Consider the following 19,811-nt stretch of genomic DNA (forward strand, 5'->3'; position numbering starts at 1 on the left):
CCTCCTGAAAGAACACACCTTCTAACAGAATGTTATGAGGTTTATCCTTTAGGGGGAACCCAAGCTGACGACGTGCTATGATAGGATTGTAGCTGATCCCTCCACATGTACCAAGAAGAGGCACATTAGGGAATTCACCACAGTAATCAATAATCTGCACAGTATCATACACGCGATCATACCAAGAGATATCATCATTAGTGAGAGACATGAGTCTCTGAGACCACCGTAGACATCCCTTGTTCTCCTTGAAAGCAACCGTCTGTGGTAAGTGAGAAATAAACCACTTATACAGCAGAGGCAAACAGCACACAATAACTCCTCCACCCTTTGCATTCCTCAGATGCAAAGAGACATAGGCATCACCCAACAGAGTCGGAACGGGATTAAGAACTGAAAAGATCCTAATGGCGTTCGCATCCACAAATTTGTCGATGTTGGGGAACAACACCAACCCATAGATGAGCAGCACAAATAAAGCCTCAAAGGCATCCTCACTCATGGCCTTCCCATAGATGGTAGCTTGAGCAACGAGGAACTCGGACGGAAGACCCTGAATTCCACCTTTGACAGTCAGATTAGCTTTAATCAAGTCTTCATCTATGTGCAACAAGTTCGTAATCTCTCGAGCAGTCGGAATACTCTCTAAGCCACTGAACGGCACCTGATTCAGAATCGGGATCCCAATAAGATGAGCATACTCCTCCAAGGTAGGCAACAACTGGAAGTCCGGAAAAGAGAAGCAATGATACAAAGGATCATAAAACTGCGCCAAAGTACTCATCAGTCCCTCATCAACCTGAGTAGTCAACAGAGGCAGAAGCTTCCCATACCGAGCTTTGAAACCCAAGGGATCTAATACATAAGATGTCAGATTCCTTAACTCTTTCACATCGGGCTGTCTAAAGTTGTACTTCTTTGTATGCCTTTTCGGTCTTTCCATGTCTGAAAATTTTGCAAATAAACCCTTTAAGTTCCTTGAAAATTTTCTCTTTCTGATGACATGAATGCAGATGAATGCATGAATGCATGACTGCAACAATCACACTCAAGGATCAAGCAAGTCACACCAGACAAAGGTCATGGGAAAGCTCATAGTATCCCTAATATCAATCATCCATTTTGGTGGATTATGGTTTTCACCTTATCAACACCCAAGTTCCATTGATATTAACGGTACATGAACCGGCTCAAACATCCTTAATATCAACCATCCGTTTTGGTGGATTTAGGTTTTACACCTTATCGACACCCAAGTTCCATTGATATTAAGGTTGTCTGAACGACTCAACCATGAATCACGGGTTTGCTGAGAGTCACGAGCATGGAGTCTCGGTTAAGAACCACCCAAAGGGAGTGTACTAGGGTTTAAACCTGCCAAACATGTTCTACCATAGGTTCCCATAATCATCGTCCCATCTTTCGAATATTATCGGAGGAACGAATACTCGTATTCCAAAAATATTCTCAAGAGAGACTCTTATGAGTGTAGTATCGCGTAACAATCGCATCAGATCTGACATCTGAATGACCTCCGCACTACATCCTAAAATAGGCCAAGATGGGCTTGGTAAACTAAGGTCCTTGGCTTCTAAGGCACATGATTGAAAGAATAATGCCTAACCACAAATAACTTGTGTGACATTATTAATCCAACATGACCTCCACCAAGTGAATGGACTCGCAAGTCAACTGGCTAAGGAATACTCCACACCAGTCTACAAGACTATGCCATTCTCCTATCCTAAGGTGCACTCGAGTTCGGGTATAGAACTCATCTCACAGAGATCACCAAAGCAAACAGCAATTGTATATCAAGCAATTCAAACATTACAATCAATACAGTTATCCCAAATTGTACAAAAATACGTCACATAACACATAACAATATATCACACAACAAGGGTGAAAAGTAGGCAATACCACCAAGGAACATGTCCCCAACAGAGTCGCCACTTTTCTGTAGCGGTGTATTCGTCACTTTATGATTTATTGATTAAACCAAAAGCAAAGCATACAAGGAATCGAGTCGCCACCGCACTTTTATTTATCCGAAGGAATGGCTAAAAAGCGAACAAAAGCCTAAGAAGTTTTACACATAGAAAACTAATGAAAAGATCAGAGAATCTGGGTAAGGGGTAAATTACGCAATGGGAAGGTGTTAGGCACCCAAAACGTCCTAGGTACTCCTAGGGAGCCCTTTTCACACTTGTTGTATAAAAAAAGTTTATTTTTTTATGACATATTGTGCAAACATGATTGGGAAGATGAGAAAAGAATGTACAAGTTATTATTTTTGTGTTTGAACGGATGAACCCGTTGCCTACGTACCTTTCCATGGAAGGTAAGGATCAAAACGCCGTAGTTCGGCTAAAAGATTTCCAAAATATGAGTGGGTTCATTTTAAACAAAAGCCCTAAGGTCTTTCGTTATCCAAGGGAGAAAACTCAACCTTATACAAACAACAAGTCCACCATGTGAGAAAAGCTTCAACTTGCTAGTGAGGGACCATGCCCTATAATAAGCAAGGAAGTCTTACAATTCAATCACTAAGGACAAAGAGGTGAGATTAACATCAACCAACTAGGATAAATCAAACCTATGGCTAATGTATGAAAACTTATCAAGATGGGACAAAGCCACAAAACAATTGAATGAGTGGAAGTTAATTGATCATGAATATTCACAAAATATGGTCAAAGTATGATTAGAATTCAATTCAAAGAAGTATTATGAAAATGAAGTTTGAAAAGTTAAGAACTTAAGGTCCAGGTTTCTAATTTGAAAAGACATGAAGATGTTTGCACAACATTTATTTCAAGTTTTAAAAGTCAACAAGTGAAAAGGGATTATAACAAAAAGGGTGTGGTGAAGGAGTGTAAAACTTCTTAGAGGTTCACCTCTTGAAATCATATAGAAGATGATTCAAGTGATTCCTTAAGAATAGGCAATGAGCAATAGCAAATAAACAAGCAAGTGGATACCAGATGCCAATCAATGGACTTACACCAATCTCACAAACAAAGATGGATACCGGATACCAATCAATGGATTTACACCAATCTCCTAAAACAAACATGGATATCAGATGCCAATATATGGACTTACTCCAATCTCCAAAGAACCAAAACAAACATGGATATCAGATGCCAATATATGGACTTACTCCAATCTCCCAAGGCAAAGGTGGATACCGGATACCAATCAATGGATTTACACCAATCTCCTAAAACAAACAAGGATACCAGATGCCAATCAATGGACTTACACTAATCTCCCAAGGCAAAACAAAACATGGATATCAGATGCCAATCTATCTGGACTTATTCCAATCTCCACAGGATGATCATAGGAATACAAATGCCAACAACATGGACTTACAATTGAATCCTCACATACAAAAAACAACAAAAGCAATAAGCAAAAAGGATACAAGTTGCCAATAAATGGTCTTACACTCAATCCCTTCCAAATCATAGGAACAATGGCCAATACATGGACTTACAATTGATTCCTCAATGGACAAACAAAAATGTCACAAAGATATGAACAATGATCATGCAATAATGAACAATTAATGATGATAAATGCACAAGGCACACAAGCAAACATGTACAGATGAATCAATCAATCAAGCAAGCAAGTCAAATAACACACATTATACACAAGCAATTAGGCCCAAACAAGGTTAGACTTTAAAGTCAACTGGAATGGGGTAAGTTGTGCTCTTAACCTTAACATTGAGAGTTAAGGTGAAGCAGATGAAAAGGAGATGAGGGGTGTGCCTCATAGCTCTTATCCTTGGCCTGGGAGAGCTTTGAATAATAGAAGGTGTGGGAGTTCAGAAAGTTGGAACTCTCTCCACAAGTGAATGACTCTATAGATCTTGGGTTAATATCCATAATGCATCAACATGTTATAAGAGCAAAGGGATGACACACTGAATAGCAGGAGATGGATTACATATCTCTTTTATCTGCCAATTGCCTTATCAAAGGACTTTTCCTGCTTGGCACAAAGATAAACAAACACAAGCATTGCCTCTTAAGTAGGACTTCAGACAGGTGCCTACCAAGTAACAGTAGGTCTTCCAGACTACATGAAGAAGAGAAATTATACCTAATTGGTTAAGCAACCAAGCAAAAGCAAGTTCAAAATGAACTTAAGCAACTAATGTACCTGTAGAAACATCAAACATATTAGTATACTATACAGACAAACAACCAACAGTTAATGCAACAGATAACCAATATACACAATATGTAAGCCACAAGTCAAACTCAAGAGAGTCAACATCAACCTACAAAACACACATTATTAATCAAAAGCAAATATCAAATGCTCTCAAGATGAGGCATCATCAATTGTGTAACTTGAATGTGTAACCTGAAACAAAGCTTCAAACATGAGAGGCAAACCACTAGGTCAAAGCCTAGGGTCAAAGATGAAGAAAAAATTTAAAACAGAAGCTAAAAATTAACATGAATCAACTTCAATCAACTAAAAAACTAATCCAAAAGGTCTCATGTCCATAGCATCAACCAAATTCATTTCACAAATCAACTAAGGCAAGGCATGCAAGTTGGAACCACATTGAAGCAACAGAATGAACAAATGCACATTAATTCAAAAATGGTTCAATTAATTCCAAGAAAAATCATGGCTAAACAGAACACATAACATGATCATCACACCAAAAATCAAGGCATTTGGACAAGTTTAAGCATGGCAAAGAAATTCCATAAGGCAAGGTAGGCACAAACAAGCTCAAAGGAGGCACAAATTGGTACATCAACTTAAGGCAATCCTAAAACAGAAATGAAAAATGGTAAATACCTCAAACCAAAGCCACAATAAACTTCAATATGTCTATAAACAATGTGCAAAATTCCACATTCATAGGATACACAACCAGCATTTCCCAAATCATTGAAGTTCAACACTCTTCAAAAGTTCACAAATGGTCAACCAGCAAGAAAAATACCAAACAAATCAAAAATGAATCCAAAAATTCCACAAACATTCATGATCAACCATAACATCCATAATATGTATCATGCAAAAAATCAGAGCATTTGGAGTTCATTTGGCATGGCAAAGAAAATTCACAAGTTGAGCAAGCAAAGGTGTGACACACATTGTCACACCTACATTAACCAGATCATATCTCAACAACCATAAATGCTAAAAATGCAAACTCAACACCAAAATGACCAGCAAGATGTCTAGTTTAAGCATACAAAATTTCAAAAGCATTGGATTAAAACTCATCATTTCACAAAGCATATGGCAGGCAAGGTCCAAAAAGCACATGCATACACAAACCCTAAGCCAAAACATATTTCATCCGTGCACAATTTCTGGAAAAATAGCCAAAAAATACTAGACATGATGAGTATCAAGATGCAAAAAACCACACATTAATTGGATGAATATTTATGGAGTTATGAATTTTTGAAAGTGGAAGAAAAATAAAAAAAAAACATATGAAAGCATGGTTCATGAATGGATGGAATAGATGAAATAATACAAAAGGCCTTTTGGAAAAGTACATCAGCAAGATTCGAACCGAGTGCTTATTTGAACTAGCGTGCCAGTTAAGTGAAACGCACCATTTCACTTAACTGATGTGGCACATGCAAGCGCTATCATCCAATCAAATGGCCACGCACACGCTGACTTGGACCACTGCATGATCACTAACATGAAATCACATGCAATACAGGCGCTAACAAGATCAAACAGAAATCTGGACAGAAAACCCTAGCTCATTCATACGCCTTCATCGTGTTCATCATCCTCAAGAACAAACATCCACAGAAATTCAAAATACACATATCATTGGACTCATCTTCCATCATACATCACAGATCAATGCTTAATTTAACCTAATTCTACATGTATCAAGCAAATCGAACACAATAAGTTTCACATGCCAAACTTCAAATCACCATAACTATCACAATACTGCATGGAAATTAATGATCTAAAGCTCAATGTACTCAGTGATGAAGGATCTACAACATGCACATAACTATTTCAAGAATTAAAGCATTCGAAATCTGACCTTGTTGAAGAGGCAGAAGTGAAATTGTTGCTTTCAGGCCATGCTAAGCTCAAACAGATGCTCCTCAATGCTTAGATGAATGAATGGATGAGGAATGATAGCTTAATCTTGCACGATCTTGCTTAAATCTCCAACTGCCATTGATGAGTGTGAGCTTCAACAGTCCTCAAATCTGCATGAAATCCTTCGAATCCTGCTTCCAAAATGCTCAATTATGCTTATGGATGATGAACAAATCAAGAACAAGGCAAGGTGTATGAAGAAAATTGAAGAAAAAGTGAGAGAACCAAGTGAAGAAAATTTTCAGATCTGAGAATTATGAAGTGTTGATGATGAATTCTGTTATGGTTTGCCTTTTATATGATCTGCTAATCAAGTTTGTTAATCACAATTAAGCAATGCAAGTGTAATTAATGAAAATCAAGTGTTTATGCAAATTGGCCAATGCACCTCATGTGTGGAAAAGCAATGGAACAGTGCACGATTTCTGTGTTAATTCACTTGAAAAATCAATTTGGAGCCAAATGCAAATGATGGAATGTGTGGATAATGCATAATTTTTGAATTTAAACTTTCCCTCCAAAATTCAAATGAAAAGTCAAATATTTTTGTGATGGAAATGCATGGCTTATGATATGTGAATTGGATAGTGCATGTCAAGAGAGAAATGTTGCAAAAAGAACCACTTCATTTGGCCTTATGGTTCAAAAGTTATGCATGTTTGAAGTTCAAATTCACTTGGCCATGTTTTGATCATAATTCCTTAACCATACATGAGAAATTCATGATCTTGGACTTTCTGGAAAGGGGAGAACAAGATCTTCAACTTTCATGTTGGACAAAATTTCATTTGAAGCTTTCTTGATGATGTAAACTTGAGGAGAAGACCTTTCCATTTTTGGCAATTTCAAATTACAGGTCACTTACTATTTTTGGAAACTTTTCATCTGACCTCAAATTCTTCATTGTTGATGTTTGGAATGTCAAATGAGACTTGTATGGACATGAATGAGGCCTCTCTAACCATCTCCCACCATCAAATCCATGACTGAATGCACAGTTGACTTGTGTTGACTTTTCTAGGGTTTTAGTTGACCTGACCATGCTCAGATGAAATTCAAGCCTCTACCACTTGGGATCTTGATTCAAAATGATACCATGGTTCATATGAACTCTTGTGAATGATCAATGGTGCCCAAATTCTCAAGAATGGCCACCATCTATTGCTCAATGAATGCCTTTGACTGTCTTGACCTAAGATTGCTTCATCTGCAAGTGACAAGGTTAAATGACATATTTTTGTACTTTTGGTTAGTAAACAAATGAAAAGCAATGATATACATATGCCAAAGATGCTTGGTGATCAAGAACCACTCTCAAAAGACAACCCACCCACAGGGAAGGAAGCAAGGTGCACAAAGATCCTTGAGGCAATGATATGATATGATATGATGCCATGAGGGATCTTAGGGACAAAATTGGGGTCTTACAGTAACTAGTAGATATTACATTAAATATTACTAATTGACCTACTATTTTCTTATTTAAAATTAATTTGTAAAATAACTATTGTAATTAATATTTTTATTTTATTATTGAACTAGTGATCAATATTCAATAAATACTCGATGAATATTTGTAGGTACAGAAACATATGGTGACCCTAGTATCCATTTTGGATCTTACATAAAATATGGTCATAGTAAAACCACGAAGATTTAAAAACAAGGACAATTCTTATTTCAATTAATTAATATATTTCTACCATTAATATTACTTATTAATTATATTTGAATAATTAACATAATTTTCTCTTAATTTTTAAATTCTATTAATATTTCTATTCAATTGTTTTTGACATGTACATCTTTAAAAAGTCTTATAATATAATAAATCTTCAAACATATGATTATCAACTTTGAATGAAATTTAATAAAATAAAATAATAATAATTGTTATTTCCATTTAATTTTTTTCCTATATAATGCATATCATTTTAGTCTTGTAACACACAAGAAAATATAAAGTGAAATCCAACAAAATGACTTCTCAAAGCTGTCAATCTTCTTATCTTTTTGGTGTTTTATGTATTATTTTGATTTTGAATTCAGGTAAAGGGAGGAATTTTTTCTATATCTCTTTTAATACATTTTTATTTTGATGAAACAATTTACGTTTAAATTTAAGAATTTTTATTATTTGTATCCTTAGAATTTTTGTTCATAGAGAGAAAAACATTAACTTTAGTTGTTAGATATACACGATTCACCAACTTTTTATAAAGTAATAATAATATTGGGGGCCAAATTTGAAAAATATAAAGAAAAAACCTTGTGTGCATAATAACTTATACTTTTTTTTTTTGTTTCAGGATCTGTTACTAGTTTGGACACTCCAGCTACGATAGATTGCCCTTAGGGAAGAAATTGACCACCAGCAGCATGTTGCATAAATACTTGTAATTAAAATTATGGTACATAGTGCCTTAGGAAGGGATTTCAAAAAGGTGGACAATGTTGGTTTCCGGGTGGTCAAGATAATTGTTGTTGTTTTATTTAAGAAGCTACGGTGTATCACTCATATCACTGGAAAATAAAAGATGCACCTTAATTTGTGTTTGAAAATTAGAAGTTGTAAGGAGTTTTTGTAATATTGGAAATCTGTAAACCTCAATTATCCATAAATTCACTTTAAAATAAAAATAAATTCTCACCAAAAATCTATGTTACAAATTATTGCCATATTTCTTGGATGATATGAAATATATGAACTCGTCGTAGATTAAAAAGACATTGATAAGGATTGCTAGTGGTTACAAATGTCATAATAGTTTAATACTAAATATTGAGAAGGATCCAAAACATATCTAATCAAAATTTCATACCCAATAAATAATTGTTGATGAAAAAAATATAATCTAATTCTAACAGAGGAATTTTTTGTTTGTTATAAATGTTGTATTTTCTATGTGTTTAGCTGTAAATCAGTCGTTCGAGATAGGATTAAACTAAGAGTTGGATGAGAGATGGTGAATATCGTATTACGTGATGGACTACCCTATTGGTTAGTACCACAAGATAGTAACTTAATCAATATGATTAAGATTACATGATACTAGTAGTGTTGTAGGGAAAAGCCATATTAATTATGTTTGATGTAGGAAAATCGTGAACATTCATGTTAATTTATATGCTTATTATATTCGTGTTGATTATTGACAACCAGAAAGGTTCTTGAAGACCTTTCAATTAACTGACTATAAAACATATAGGGGATTGAAATGTCTAACTACATACACTAGGTATATAACTTAAAATGGTGTCGGAATGTCACAAAGTTGTAGTAGGATATCAAAGATCTCATAAACTAGACTCGAATGTCAGGGACCGTTGCAGTTAGGGTCTACAGGGTTATATATGGGTGTATGGGATAACATGTCCATCTCAATAGCGTAAGTGGGTCATGTGACTACCTTAGTCACGATGTATAGTTCTGGCTCTATACACGGATATCACAAGATATAGTTCTCATGAGATAGATTTGGATGATATATGATCCATGCGCTACTCCGGATAATTGACTACTATATTTGTGGTCCATGGCCTATAAGTATAGGAGTTTGTTGAACTCTTGGTTGTATACTCAATGTAGAAATTTATAAATGCTCAAGGTCATATTTGTGCACTAAGAGAGACTCATTCTAGATGTTATGCTTATAGGAGGACCCTAGTTGGTCATGAGCCATATGAGTCATATATAGACTAGTACAGTTTTTGACACTTCGTTTGACTTGTTAGTGTTTTAGTTGGCCACAATACATAAATGTTTGAGTCGGGCTTTAAGTAACACCAAAGCATATCTATTGGCTTGGATAACTGATTATCCAATTATCAGTTGGAGAACCACGAAAGGATAAGTATATTATTTTAGTATGTAAATCTTGTGTGTTTGACTAGATGTATAATGCCAATGAGATGATTGTGAGGTTTATACTCAAAACTCATTCGTGTGGGATTGGGTTGAGATATCCTAATGGACTTTTCAAGTAGACCATGACCTGGGTAGAAGGATAGTCATAGATTCAATTGTTTATATCAGAAACCTACGAACATTAGCATCTCATCCCATGTTATTGTGTTATTTTTGATTTAGTAGGTAATTGGTTCGGACTCGCAACTATGGACTTGGAATCGAGGATACGATGGAGTGTCTATCTTTAATGTAAAAGATTTTGTTCACTCATTGATGTATTATTTATCCTAATTTTATTTTTGTGAAAATTTTAATCTGACCCACTTCTATATATTTGAATTGATGTTTCCCGTACCAATTATTAATACCACTGGTTATTAATCTAGACATGTAACTAGTAGATATTACATTAAATATTACTAATTGACCTACTATTTTCTTATTTAAATGTTATTTTATAAAATGATTATTGTAATTAATATTTTTATTTTATTATTGAACTAGTGATCAATATTCAATAAATACTCAATGAATATTTGTAGGTACAGAAACATATGGTGACCCTAGTTTTAACTTTGAATCTTATATAAAATATTGTCATAGTAAAACCAAGAAGTTTTAAAAACAAGGACAATTCATATTTCAATTAATTATTATATTTCTACCATTAATATTACTTATTAAATATATTTGAATAATTAACAAAATTTTATCTTAATTTTTAAATTTTATTAATATTTCTATTCAATTGTTTTTGACATGTACATCATTAAAAAGTCTTATAATATAATAAATCTTCAAACATAGGATTATTAACTTTGAATGAAATTTTATAAAATAAAATAATAATAATTTTTATTTCCATTTAAAAGTAAATTTTAGTATATATAATGCATAGCATTTTAGTCTTGTAACACACAAGAAAATATAAAGTGAAATCCAACAAAATGACTTCTCAAAGTTGTCACTCTTCTTATTTTTTCGGTGTTTTATGTATTATTTTGATTTTGAATTCAGGTAAAGGGATGAGTTTTTTCTATGTCTCTTTTAATACATTTTTAGTTTGATGAAACAATTTACGTTTAAATTTAAGAATTTTTATTATTTGTATCCTTAGAATTTTTGTTCATAGAGAGAAAAACATTAGCTTTAGTTTTTAGATCTACATGATTCACCAACTTTTTATGAAGTAATAATAATATCGGTTGCAAAATTTGAAAAATATAAAGAAACAACTTTGTGTGCATCATAACTTATACATTTTTTTTGTTTCAGGATCTATTACTAGTTTGGACACTCCAACTACACTAGATTGCCCTTATGGAAGAAATGGACCACCAGCAGCATGTTGCGTAGATACTTGTAATTCGAATTGTGGGACAGAATGTCTTAGAAAGGGATTTCAAAAAGGTGGACAATGTTGGTTTCCGGGTGGTCAAGATACTTGTTGTTGTTTTATTTAAGAAGCTATGGTGTATCATTCATATCACTGAAAAATAAAAGTTGCACCTTAATTTGTGTTTGAAAATTAGAAGCTAGAAGGAGTTTTTGTAATGTTGGAAATCTGTAAACCTCAATTATCGATAAATTCACTTTAAAATGAAAATAAATTCTCACCAATAATCTATGTTACAAATTAGTGCCATATTTCTTGGATGATATGAAATATATGAACTCGACATAAATTAAAAAAACATTGATAAGGATTGCTAGTGTTTACAATTGTCATAATAGTTTAATATTAAACATTGAGAAGGATCCAAAACTTATCTAATCAAAACTTTCATACCCAATAAATAATTGTCGATGAAAAAAATATAATCTAATTTTGACAGAGGCATATTTTGTGTGTTATAAATGTTGTATTTTCTATGCGTTTATGTGTAAATCAGTCGTTCGAGATAGGATTAAACTAAGAGTTGGATGAGAGATGGTGAATATCGTATTACGTGATGGACTATCCTATTGGTTAGTACCACAAGATAGTAACATAATCAATATGATTAAGGTTACATGATACTAGTAGTGTTGTAGGGAACAAATAGATAAATTATGTTTGAGGTAGGAAAATCATGAACATCCAAAGTTATTTTATACGCTTATATTCGTGTTGATTACTGATGACCAGAAAGGCTTGTGAAGACCTTTCAATTAACTAACTATAAAACATCTAGGGGATTGAGATGTCTAACTGCATACACTAGGTTTATATCCCAAAGTGGTTATGGAATCTCACAAAATTTAGTAGAATGTCGAAGATCTCATAAACTAAACTCGAATGTGGGGGCCGTCGCAGTTAGGGTCTGCAGGGTTATTTATAGGTGTATGGGATAACATGTCCATCTCAATAGTGTATGTGGATCATGTGACTATCCTAGTCACGATGTATAGTTTTGGCTCTATACACGGATATCACGAGATATAGTTCTCATGAGATAGTTTATGATGATATGTGATCCATACGCTACTCCGGATAGTTGACTATTATATTTGTGGTCAATGGCCTATAAGTAGAGAAGTTTGTTGAACTCCTGATTCGATACTGAGCGTATAAATTTATAAATGCTTCAGTTTATACGGGTGGCAGTAGAAGAGAGTAAATCTAGATGATATGCTTATAGGAGGACCCTTGTTGGTCATGAGCCATATGCGTCATATATAGACTGGTACGGTTGTTGACACTTTGTTTGATTTGTTAGTGTTTTAGTTGGTCACAATACATAAACGCCTGAGTCGGGATTTACGTAACACCAAAGCATACCTATCGGCTTGGATAACAGATTATCTACATATCAGTTGGAGAACCGTGGTAGGATAAGTATATTATTTCAGTATGTGAATCTTGAGTGTTTAAATAGATGTACAACGCCAATGAGATGATCATGAGGTGTATAGTTAAAACTCATTCGTGTGGGATTGGGTTGAGATATCCTATAGAGTTTTCAAGTAGACCTTGACCTGGGTAGCAGGGTAGTCAGAGATTCAATTGTTTATATCAGAAACCTACTAAAATTAGCATCTCATCCCATGTTATTGTATTATTTTGGATTTAGCAGGTAATTGATTCGGACTCGAAACTATGGACTTGGCATCCGGGATATGATGGAGTGTCTATCATTTATGTTAAAGATTTTGTTCGGTCATTGATATATTATTTATCCTAATTCTATTTTTGTGAAAATTTTATTCTGGCCCACTTCTATATATTTCAATTGATGTTTTTCCATACCAAGTATTTATACCACTGGTTATTATTCTAGACATGTAACTAGTAGATATTACATTAATTATGACTAATTGACCTACTATTTTCTTTTTTAAAATTTATTTTATAAAATAACTATTGTAATTAATATTTTTATTTTATTATTGAACTAGTGATCAATATTCAATAAACACTCAATGAATATTTGTAGGTACAGGAACATATGGTGACCCTATTTTGGATCTTAAATAAACTATTGTCATAGTAAAACCACGAAGTTTTAAAAACAATGACAATTCTTATTTTAACTAATTAATATATTTCTACCATTAATATTACTTACTAATTATATTTGAATAATTAACATAATTTTCTCTTAATTTTTAAATTTTATTAATATTTCTATTCAATTGTTTTTGACATGTGCATCTTTAAAAAGTCTTATAATACAATAAATCTTCAAAATGTGATTATTAAATCTTCAATAAATCTTCTTATCTTTTTGGTGTTTTATGTATTATTTTGATTTTGAATTCAGGTAAAGGGAGGAATTTTTCTATATCTCTTTTAATACATTTTTATTTTGATGAAACAATTTACATTTAAATTTAAGAATTTTTATTATTTGTATCCTTAGAATTTTTTTTCATAGAGAGAGAAAAAGATTAGCTTTAGTTGTTAGATCTACGTGATTCACCAACTTTTGATGAAGTAATGATAATATCGGGTGCAAAATTTGAAAAATATAAAGAAAAAACTTTGTGTGCATAATAACTTATACATTTTTTTTGTTTCAGGATCTGTTACTAGTCTGGACACTCCAGCTACATTAGATTGCCCTTATGGAAGAAATGGACCACCAGCAGCATGTTGCGTAGATACTTGTAATTCAAATTGTGGCACATAATGCCTTAGAAAGGGATTTCAAAAAGGTGGACAATGTTGGTTTCCGGGTGGTCAAGATAATTGTTGTTGTTTTATTTAAGAAGCTACGGTGTATCATTCATATCACTGAAAAATAAAAGCTGCACCTTAATTTGTGTTTGAAAATTTGAAGTTGTAAGGAGTTTTTGTAATGTTGGAAATTTGTAAACCTCAATTATCGATAAATTCACTTTAAAATGAAAATAAATTCTCACCAACAATCTATGTTACAAATTAGTGCCATATTTCTTGGATGATATGAAACATATGAACTCGTCATAGATTAAAAAAAATTGATAAGGAATGCTAGTGTTTACAATTGTCATAATAGTTTAATACTAAATATTGAGAGGGATCCAAAACTTATCTAATCAAAACTTTCATACCCAATAAATAATTGTTGATGAAAAAAATATAATCTAATTTTAACAAAGGCATATTTTTTTTGTTATAAATGTTGTATTTTCTATGCGTTTAGGTGTAAATCAGTCGTTCGAGATAGGATTAAACTAAGAGTTGGATGAGAGATGGTGAATATCGTATAACGTGATGGACTACCCTATTGGTTAGTACCACAAGATAGTAACATAATCAATATGATTATGGTTACATGATACTAGTAGTGTTGCAGGGAAAACCGAGATTAATTATGTTTGAGGTAGGAAAATCATGAACATCCAAAGTTATTTTATATGCTTATATTTGTGCTGATTACTGATAACCAGAAAGGCTTGTGAAGACCTTTCAATTAACTGACTATAAAACATCTAGGGGATTGAGATGTCTAACTGCATGCACTAGGTATATAACCCAAAGTGGTTCCGGAATCTCACAAAATTTAGTAGAATGTCGAAGATCTCATAAACTAGACTCGAATGTGGGGACCGTTGCAGTTAGGGTCTGCAGGGTTATATATAGGTGTATGGGATAACATGTCCATCTCAGTAGTGTATGTGGATCATGTGACTATCCTAGTCATGATGTATAGTTTTGGCTCTATACACGGATATCACGAGATATAGTTCTCATGAGATATTTTAGGATGATATGCGATCCATACGCTACTCCGGATATTTGACTATTACATTTGTGGTCAATGGCCTATAAGTATAAGAGTTTGTTGAACTCCTGATTCGATACTGAGCGTATAAATTTATAAATGCTTTAGTTCATACGGGTGGCAGTAGAAGGGAGTAAATCTAGATGATATGCTTATAGGAGGACCCTTGTTGGTCATGATCCATATGCGTCATATATAGACTGGTGCGGTTGTTGACACTTCGTTTTATTTGTTAGTGTTTTAGTTGGTCACAATACATAAACGTTTGAGTCGGGATTTACGTAACACCAAAGCATACCTATCGGCTTGGATAACAGATTATCTACATATCAATTGGAGAACTGTGGTAGTATAAGTATATTATTTCAGTATGTGAATCTTGAGTGTTTAAGTAGATGTCTAACGCCAATGACATGATCGTGAGGTGTATAGTTAAAACTCATTCGTGTGGGATTGGGTTGAGATATCCTGATAGAGTTTTCAAGTATACCTTGACCTGGGTAGAAGGGTAGTCAGAGATTCAATTGTTTATATCAGAAACCTACTAAAACTAGTATCGCATCCCATGTTATTGTATTATTTTGGATTTAGTAGGTAATTGATTCGGACTCGAAACTATGGTCTTGGCATCGGGGATATGATGGAGTGTCTATCTTTTATGTTAAAGATTTTGTTCGGTCATTGATATATTATTTATCCTAATTCTATTTTTGTGAAAATTTTATTCTGGCCCACTTCTATATATTTCAATTGTTGTTTTCCCGTACCAATTATTTATACCACTGGTTATTATTCTAGACATGTAACTAGTAGATATTACATTAATTATGACTAATTGACCTACTATTTTCTTTTTTGAAATTTATTTTATGAAATAACTATTGTAATTAATATTTTTATTTTATTATTGAACTAGTGATCAATATTCAATAAACACTCATTGAATATTTGTAGGTACAGGAACATATGGGAAAGTTTTACCTTATACCCCTACATTTATCCTTCCACACCTATATTTTATAAAAAAATACAAATTTTATCCTTATATATTTTTAATTAATTTAGTATTTTATTTTTTAAATATTTTTAAAATTTTATTTTTGTGTACCGGAAGACTTTGGAAAAGAGTTCCGGTAGTTATTTTCAAGTATTTTTTTAATATTTTTTTATGTACCGGAAGACTTTGCAAAGGAGTTCCGGTAGTCAATTTTTGTCTATCGGAAGACTTTGCAAAAGAGTTCCCGTAGTCATTTTTCAAATATTTTTTTAACATTTTTTTGTGTGTACCGGAAGACTTTGCATAAGAGTTCCGGTAGTCAAATTTTATGTACCGGAAGACTTTACAAAAGAGTTCCGGTAGTCATTTTTAAATATTTTTTTTATCATTTTTTTGTGTACCGGAAGACTTTGCAAAAGAGTTCCGGTAGTCAATTTTTGAGAACCGGAAGACTTTTCAAAAGAGTTCCGGTATTCATTTTTCAAATATTTTTGACTTTTTTTTTGTATATCGGAAGACTTTGTAAAAGAGTTCTGCTAGTTAATTTTTGTGTACCGGAACTCTTTTGTAAAGTCTTCCGGTACATAAAAAAAGTTTAAAAAATACATGAAAAATGACTACCAGAATTCTTTTACAAAGTCTTTCGGTATGTAAAATAAAATTTAAAAAATATTTAAATAATAAAATAATAAATTATTTAAAAATATATAAGGATAAAATTGATATATTTTATAAAATGTAGGGGTATAAGGTAAAATTTTCAACATCCTAGTATCAATTTTGGATCTTAAATAAACTATTGTCATAGTAAAACCACGAAGTTTTAAAAACAATGACAATTCTTATTTTAACTAATTAATATATTTCTACCATTAATATTACTTACTAATTATATTTGAATAATTAACATAATTTTCTCTTAATTTTTAAATTTTATTAATATTTCTATTCAATTGTTTTTGACATGTGCATCTTTAAAAAGTCTTATAATATAATAAATCTTCAAAATATGATTATTAACTTTGAATGAAATTTAATAAAATAAAATAATAATAATTTTTATTTCCATTTAATTTTTTTTGTCTATATAATGCATATCATTTTAGTCTTGTAACACACAAGAAAATATAAGGTGAAATCCAACAAAATGACTTCTCAAAGGTGTCAATCTTCTTATCTTTTTGGTGTTTTATGTATTATTTTGATTTTGAATTAAGGTAAAGGGAGGAATTTTTTCTATATCTCTTTTAATACATTTTTATTTTGATGAAACAATTTACATTTAAATTTAAGAATTTTTATTATTTCTATCCTTAGAATTTTTTTTCATAGAGAGAGAAAAAGATTAGCTTTAGTTGTTAGATCTACGTGATTCACCAACTTTTGATGAAGTAATGATAATATCGGGTGCAAAATTTGAAAAATATAAAGAAACAACTTTGTGTGCATAATAACTTATACAATTTTTTTGTTTCAGGATCTGTTACTAGTTTGGACACTCCAGCTACACTAGATTGCCCTTATGGAAGAAATGGACCACCAGCAGCATGTTGCGTAGATACTTGTAATTCAAATTGTGGCACAGAATGCCTTAGAAAGGGATTTCAAAAAGGTGGACAATGTTGGTTTCCGGGTGGTCAAGATAATTGTTGTTGTTTTATTTAAGAAGCTACGGTGTATCATTCATATCAATGAAAAATAAAAGCTGCACCTTAATTTGTGCTTGAAAATTAGAAGCGGTAAGGAGTTTTTGTAATGTTGGAAATCTGTAAACCTCAATTATCGATAAATTCACTTTAAAATGAAAATAAATTCTCACCAACAATCTATGTTACAAATTAGTGCCATATTTCTTGGATGATATGAAACATATGAACTCGTCATATATTAAAAAAACATTGATAAGGATTGCTAGTGTTTACAATTGTCATAATAGTTTAATACTAAATATTGAGAAGGATCCAAAACTTATCTAATCAAAACTTTCATACCCAATAAATAATTGTTGATGAAAAAAATATAATCTAATTTTAACATAGGCATATTTTTTTGTTATAAATGTTGTATTTTCTATGCGTTTAGGTGTAAATCAGTCGTTCGAGATAGGATTAAACTAAGAGTTGGATGAGAGATGGTGAATATCGTATTATGTGATGGACTACCCTATTGGTTAGTACCACAAGATAGTAACAAAATAAATATGATTATGGTTACATGATACTAGTAGTGTTGTAGGGAAAACCTAGATTAATTATGTTTGAGGTAGGAAAATCATGAACATCCAAAGTTATTCTATATGCTTATATTCGTGTTGATTACTGATAACCAGAAAGGCTTGTGAAGACCTTTCAATTAACTGACTATAAAACATCTAGGGGATTGAGATGTCTAACTGCATACACTAGGTATATAACCCAAAGTGGTTCCGGAATCTCACAAAATTTAGTAGAATGTCGAAGATCTCATAAACTAGACTCGAATGAGGGGACCGTTGCAATTAGGGTGTGTAGGTTTATATATAGGTGTATGGGATAACATGTCCATCTCAGTAGTGTATGTGGATCATGTGACTATCCTAGTCATGATGTATAGTTTTGGCTCTATACACGAATATCACGAGATATAGTTCTCATGAGATATTTTAGGATGATATGTGATCCATACGCTACTCCGGATAGTTGACTATTATATTTGTGGTCAATGGCCTATAAGTATAGGAGTTTGTTGAACTCCTGATTCGATACTGAGCGTATAAATTTATAAATGCTTCAGTTCATACGGGTGACAGTAGAAGAGAGTAAATCTAGATGATATGCTTATAGGAGGACCCTTGTTGGTCATGAGCCATATGCGTCATATATAGACTGGTACGGTTGTTGACACTTCGTTTTATTTGTTAGTGTTTTAGTTGGTCACAATACATAAACGCCTGAATCGGGATTTACGTAACACCAAAGCATACCTATCGGCTTGGATAACAGATTATCTACATATCAGTTAGAGAACTGTGGTAGGATAAGTATATTATTTCATTATGTGAATCTTGAGTGTTTAAATAGATATCTAACGCCAATGAGATGATCGTGAGGTGTATAGTTAAAACTCATTCGTGTGGGATTGGGTTGAGATATCCTGATAGAGTTTTCAATTAGACCTTGACCTGGGTAGAAGGGTAGTCAGAGATTCAATTGTTTATATCAGAAACCTACTAAAATTAGTATCGCATCCCATGTTATTGTATTATTTTGGATTTAGCAGGTAATTGATTCGGACTCGAAACTATGGACTTGGCATCGGGGATATGATGGAGTGTCTATCGTTTATGTTAAAGATTTTGTTCGGTCATTGATATATTATTTATCCTAATTCTATTTTTGTGAAAATTTTATTCTGGCCCACTTCAATATATTTCAATTGATGTTTTCCCGTACCAATTATTTATACCACTGGTTATTATTCTAGACATGTAACTAGTAGATATTACATTAATTATGACTAATTGACCTACTATTTTCTTTTTTAAAATTTATTTTATAAAATAACTATTGTAATTAATATTTTTATTTTATTATTGAACTAGTGATCA

The 19,811-nt window shown here is 32.6% G+C and overlaps 2 long non-coding RNA genes across 2 annotated transcripts; both read left to right on the forward strand.

Annotated features, from left to right (window-relative positions):
• Nucleotides 1-8,071: 8,071 nt before the first annotated feature.
• LOC127075494 (uncharacterized) lies at nt 8,072-17,955 on the forward strand. Its single transcript, XR_007786473.1, has 2 exons — nt 8,072-8,178; nt 17,703-17,955. It is a non-coding gene; the product is annotated as an uncharacterized LOC127075494 (long non-coding RNA).
• LOC127075496 (uncharacterized) lies at nt 10,911-11,662 on the forward strand. Its single transcript, XR_007786478.1, has 2 exons — nt 10,911-11,056; nt 11,315-11,662. It is a non-coding gene; the product is annotated as an uncharacterized LOC127075496 (long non-coding RNA).
• Nucleotides 17,956-19,811: the final 1,856 nt, after the last annotated feature.

The sequence above is a fragment of the Lathyrus oleraceus genome, chromosome 4 (genome assembly GCF_024323335.1).
Source record: "Lathyrus oleraceus cultivar Zhongwan6 chromosome 4, CAAS_Psat_ZW6_1.0, whole genome shotgun sequence".
Classification (NCBI taxonomy): Eukaryota; Viridiplantae; Streptophyta; class Magnoliopsida; order Fabales; family Fabaceae; genus Lathyrus; species Lathyrus oleraceus.